Here is a 6,282-nt window from a genome sequence, read left to right on the forward strand (position 1 = left end):
AAAGTAAACTTTTGTAGCCAGATTTTAGGTACTATTCACCACCTGTCCTTTCACGCTGGTAAGACTCAAGAGTTTTCTCAAAAAGTAATATTACCTGCCTTTAGGAAACGCCATATCTCAAGCACCTCACCTCTTGCTGCATGTTATGCACATGGAAGCAGATTCCTTGGCAAAATACTACGTGGATAACAAACAGATTTACAAACCCTATCTATAAGCATTGCTGCACTGTTACAAGCAGCTATGGTGTAACCTTCTCATCTCCCCCCTTGTGAAGCTCAAAAATTAACATATCCTACATGCTTCTCTCTCTCTCCCCCACGTTCTATTTATTTATTTTTTTTACCCTTGCCCTAAATTCTGCATGTCTACCCCCTGGACACGGGATCGGTGAGAGCAGTTTAAAATTAGTGCCTACAGGCAGAATTTCCCAGCCCATGCCTGTGCGGTGCTCCTAACGATCCCCAGCCACGAGCCCGGCACTGGAGTGGTGCAGGGAGCGGGTGGCAGTCGCTGAATTGTGCCTGACATCTAATTATGTCCTAGTCCTTGGCAACAGCTTGAAGAGAACCGACCTCTTGCCAATCATCCTGGAAAACTGCTGCTTTTCTCCTTGATGCCTTTAGAGGCTTCTACAGCGTTGCACTCCCTTTGCACGTTTTTGCTGCCAGGTACACAGTGGACCTGTGATCATCTTGGAGAAAAACCCCTTTTGGGCCTTGGGAATGCGCATATGTTCCACTTATACGCCTGTTTTATGGCTTCCCAAGTTTTCTCTGGGAGAGCAGGAGGAGAAGAGGAGAATGGCTTGCAGCAACCGCAGAAAGTTATATTTCTGGCCTTTTAACACAACCATCGCCTCTCAAGCAAATACAATTACCTGTTCCCTAATTAGGACAAGTTTGGCTGAGATACAAGTCACTGGGAAGTTATAGTCTATCGTTTACCCCAGAATAGCTCTATAGCTTCATAGATGTTTTCCCTACAGAGCAAAACTTGAATTTGTGATGAAGGTCACACCACTGCCTCTCCTGACGGAGGTGCGAGGGAGGCAGGGCGAAGGGTGGGGGCTGCTGCTGGGGGGCTTCCCATGTGGCCACCACCAAGGCACCCGGCCAATAACCACTTAAAAGATGGGGACATGTAAAACAAAGAATGATATAAGGAGTAAAAAACTCATTATCCAAAAGTAGATTTTTTTTTTTTTTAAATGAATGAAATTCCCATCTAACTTTTCAAAAAATAAAAATAAAAAATTATATATATATATACACACACACACATATATGTATATTTGGACCCAGATGCACTTTATCTGCACTTTATCTGCAATTGTAGCACTGGGACCAAAAGTTTATTTTATATTAGTAATCCTCCATGAACACTGCTAACCAATGGGTTATTCACTATGCCAAGCTAATGTGTCACAATACAAAAACCTAACAACAATGAAACAAGTAAAGAAAATCAAGTTTTTGAACTGATAAAATTCTGTCGTCAGAAAAATATTATGGGTTTAGAGGAAATTTTATTCATTCCAGATTTTTGTGCAACTGCTAGTTCCAGGGTTTTTGCCTCTGTAAGGCTGATGCAGGGTTGCAATTAGCACTTCCTAAATATCTGAAGACAACTACATGTCATAAATACTGGTTTTGTTACGAGAAGCTCATTTGCCCACTAGACTTTAACTGTGCTGTTTATACCAGTGTTTTAGATACGTTTTCTGGATCTGCTGATCTAACACTTGCTGCCAGTGATCCCTTCAGAAACAATGTGGAGATGAATACTTTGGGTGCCACTTCCCTCATAGCGGATGCTCACTTTGTGCCATGCGGTGCACTAATTCCCAACAGAGGGCAATGAGTCTCTCTGGAGGCAGCAGACCTGCTGCTGTGCAGAGCAAAGAGGTAGGACCTGCTCGTTACCCTAATTGACTAGGTATGGCTGGAGTGTGAACTAGCAGATGGCTTAATTAGGGGCAACAAATCTTTAAATAGAGGGGAACACACCCAGGTATTGAACTGGTAGAACTTAGATGCTGCTGGGGAGGCTTTTGTGTGCAAGAGGTAGAGTACATATTAACTTATTGCTCCTTTTTCTGGTTTATGAGGAAACTTTTTTTTTTTTTTTTTTTTTAAGTTGGAAAAGAGTATTTTATTATTTTTCCACCCCCACAAACTGAATTTTGGTTTGTGGCCTCAAGTTATGGGAAATGATATTGAGGTCAACTTTTTGCCTCTGTGAGGATCAGAGAGGGTTCTTCCATGTATATGCTGGGTTTCAAGTCTGCTTGTTAGTGGCCTCATGATATATATATATATATGTTTCTATCTTGAGGCTGTTTTAAGCATCCTTAAGATGTTAACTGGGAAAAATCTTGCAAAATCTGATATTTCCTCCCTTTTCCCATGTTTATATCTAAAAAATGACTAAACTATGTTATTTTGTATGTAGTATTTAAGCTATTTTGGTTAGTTTGCTGCTAAATGTCAAAGTTATTCCTTTATGTGGTCAGGAGGAAAATCTAGAAGAGATTCTCATTTGGAGAAAGGGAGAAAATTCACAAAGAAAGCCAGTTGAAGGGAAAGCAGCAAGGGTTGTGTGGCCCCCTTACAGAAGCTTCTTTCCAGACTCAGTCTGGTTCTTCTGGTTTGTCTCAAAGCTGTTCCCTTTACCAAGCTAAATTGGGGTGAATAAAACCAACCCTCTACAAATAGCCTGCTCAGATGGAGATGGAGAGATAGGGCTTCAGATTTGTGAATGATTTAGAAGTTTCAGCCAGGAGTTTCAGCTGCTGTATGGGCAAGACTCTGTAGTCCCAGACAAGGAGCAGCTGCATGGGCTGTGGGGCTGCTCCCAGGGAATGGTGTCTGCTCCAAACCCTATGTTTTCCACCATCCACCTACTGTTTCCCACCAACAAGATCTAAGGAGGGCTGCACAGAGGAGTGATCATGTTTTTCATAGGTCCTGCTCTGTGTTCTCCAAAGGAGCTTTTCCTTCTGCCCACTTTGTCCTGGAAGAACTGGCTGTGAGTGGTGAGCTTGACCTGGAAAAAGATTCATGAGAGTTATGGAAAGTTTGTCTTAGCTCTTGTATTTGGTCTGATGAACAAATGCAAAGCTGGCATGAATCCTCCTTATATATATATCTGGCAAAGGAGGAAGAAACGCCAAAAATTATACAGTAAGTAAAGGGGAAGCATGTATTATTTAGTGGCTGTGGAGGATCATTACTGTATCACTCTCTGCAGAGCAAATTTTATTGTTCTGGAGAGACAGCCTTAAAAAAAAGAAGCTCTTAAAGAAAAGGAAATAGCATGTAGCATGTATCAAAAAGAATCGACGCATCACACCTGAGCTGTTTCTACTTCTGTTCCTGATCTGTCATTCACTGCTGAAGGTACTGAAAAGTAGGCACTATTTGAATAGCTCTAATTGTCAATAAATAAATGTTTTAATTAAAGTGTGTCATGACATTTTGAGATTAAAATATTACATGAGCATGAACACACATGAATGCATACTGCAGTATTTATAATTAGTTTCTCAACACTTAACCTTATTACACAGATAATTGCTGAGCATTTAAATCTCACTTTTTTTTCTGGAGTATTAAATGTTCCTATTGATCAAATGTTCCTGGTCTTTTGATGGTTCTCTGTTCTCCATCATATGTAACTTGCTCCAAGTGTTGATTATTCTTGCACACAAGTCAAAAGTTGTATTCCATGTTCACCAGATAGATTGTGACCTTTTAGGCAAACTTCAAACCTGATGATAGATGTTTTTATATATATTTAGTAGGTTCAGAAATTGTTTACCTCATTTTTGTGGCTTAGCAGTTGGTCTTCTTCTGTTAGAGGATGAATGAATAAGTTATCTGTCATGGCTCCTTTGAGAGTTAGGGATCTAGAACAGAAATGGGGAGATTGCCCATTTCTGACCTCTCTTCTGATGTTTCCAGCCAGGCGTGCCAACTGTCTCAGTGGTTTCAGTTGTTTTCACCACTCAGGTTCTTGCTTAAACAGATCTGAAGCTCTTAGCTCACTTCACATGGCTATCAGCAGGTAAATGGTTCTTAGATACTTGTAACCTTGGCTGTGTTTCAACATTTACAGCTGCAATCCGGAGCTTGTGGCCACTGCTAGAAGGGTATAAGGATGTCTGTTAGGGGTGCTCTTATGCTTTAAATAGAGATAATTGATATATAATTCTCAGGTGATAAGGATAAATCTCAGGTCGCAAATGATAGGATGTAAAGAAATGGTTTTGAGTTGCACTAGGGGAGGCTTAGATTGGACACCAGGAAGAATTTCTTCTGTCCAAGGATGGTGAAGCTCTGGAAGGGGCTGCCCAGGGAACTGATGGAGTTGGTATCCCTGGAGACACATGGATGTGGTGCTCATGGGCATGATTTGGTGGTGGGTGGGATGAGCAGCTCCAGTTTGTGCTCCCATTCTTGGGCTGTGCTTTTTATATTATACAAACCCTGTTCTCTGCCTAACAATGAGGAGCCCAATGCAATAGGTAAAAGTTGCAAAAGGCATTTCCAAAAATACTCTTCTACTTGTATTTTGAATGAAGTCATCAGACTGGCTCAGTGCAAACTGAACTGAAAATAGAAATACTTGCTAAAAATGCGTTCTGTGCTTGCTGCAGAGGAAAAAGACTGAGGGAAAAGGACTGCAGAGGATTTGAGGCAAATCACATGGCAGCATGTCTCTGGTGCAGGATGTATAAACACATGAGGGTTTCGCCTGACCTCACAAATGCAATGAGACAACCGCAGTTTTGGAGCAGACAAACTCAGTGACAAACCGAAGCAAGACCTCAATTTGATGGGAGAGAGCGGGATGGTGAGAGCAGTCCTTAAACATTTATTACACCACTTCCCTGCGGATGTACGATTTCCCATGTTTTTTCATGCACTTTGCAGCATGTCCTGGTGAGCACCACCTATCCTGACTCTTTTTTAGTGGACTGATGGAGGGTGAGGCTGCAGGCAGTGACTGCTAGGTCTTGTCTGGCCCCATGCCTGCTCCATGCACTGCTGCCACCATGTCCTGCAAACCCCTGTGGTCCTGGGAATTGGAGGTTTCCATGACAGACCTGGAATGGAGGAGGGTAAGATGTTTTAGTGAAGTTATTTGAAGAGTCAGCCTTGTAGTGCAGAGGAATCAGGCAGTTTTGGTGTCCAGCTCCAGAGCCATGTTGCATGGACAGGCAGCAGCATGAGCAGGAGGCTGTGACTGCTATAAGAGGCACAGCACAGCCCTTGCCTCAACCCCATGATGCTGTGTGGGATTAAGAAAACTTCTGGATAAAGATGCTCAGCATTTGAAATTGTCTGAAAACTTATTTTTTTTTCCAACTATTGATTATTTCAGACTAACTGTGCTTCTCCACTCAAATTCAGTATTTAGTAGCTGGTGACTCCTTGGCTGCGGTTTGGGATGATTTAATCCTTGTAATTCATGCAGGTAACTCTGAGGTGCGGTGCCTCCAGTGGGGATTTGGGCAGCCAGCGATGAGATGCGAGTCCAGTCTCTTGCCACTGCTACTTCCAAAGGTGGTGGGGAGGACAGGAACAGACAAAGGCTTCCTCTTCCAATTGTCCCAGGCACATCCCTTCCCTCTGGGAAAGCCCTCGCCCTGCCTTTCCCTTTCCGCCTCCCCACTGATGATGAAAGCCCCAAGATCTCTAGTAGAGAGTGATCCTTGTGTGTAGAAAGTGATACAAAGGGACTTAAATCCTTGGTTTCTGGTTCCTAGGGACTACCTTTTTGACCAAGCAACTGTTATCTTTGGCATCATTTTTTTTTTTTTGGTCAAAAATAATTCATTAAAAAATTTGAGTTTCTAACAATGAACTTATTTTTACTTTGCTTTGTTTGAGTCTATATATTGTAGCTGGAACATATTTTTAAGAAATTTGCAGCTATGTGGACTAGTGACTCTTCTTGCTTATCTGAGGAAGAGCTCTGATTCTCAGTTAGTCACTGGTTTCTTCTCATCTCTGCTTGTGAAAGCCGAGGCTTCAAGAAAATCTCTGGCCATGGTCAGGTTTGCTATAACACCATGAAAATTGGCAACCATTAAAGTATTTTGCAAATATTTTTCTTGCCAACTTTCTTCTCAGTTCTGCTTGCAGCCAGCAGCAGGGGAGCTTTGAGGTGTGCCTATTCCATATTAAAATTTTTGAGCCTGTTTCAGACATGGTACACGCAAACACAATTGCATTCACTTCAGCAATAAGGAAAGAACACACATAAAAATGTAGT

The 6,282-nt window shown here is 42.0% G+C and overlaps 1 long non-coding RNA gene across 1 annotated transcript; it reads left to right on the forward strand.

Moving 5' to 3' along the window:
• Positions 1-2,027: 2,027 nt before the first annotated feature.
• Positions 2,028-5,815, forward strand: LOC110353260 (uncharacterized). Its single transcript, XR_002403542.3, has 4 exons — positions 2,028-2,066; positions 4,661-4,857; positions 4,938-5,125; positions 5,482-5,815. It is a non-coding gene; the product is annotated as an uncharacterized lncRNA (long non-coding RNA).
• The last annotated feature ends 467 nt before the right edge of the window (positions 5,816-6,282 follow it).

Source organism: Anas platyrhynchos, chromosome 6 (assembly GCF_047663525.1).
Source record: "Anas platyrhynchos isolate ZD024472 breed Pekin duck chromosome 6, IASCAAS_PekinDuck_T2T, whole genome shotgun sequence".
Classification (NCBI taxonomy): Eukaryota; Metazoa; Chordata; class Aves; order Anseriformes; family Anatidae; genus Anas; species Anas platyrhynchos.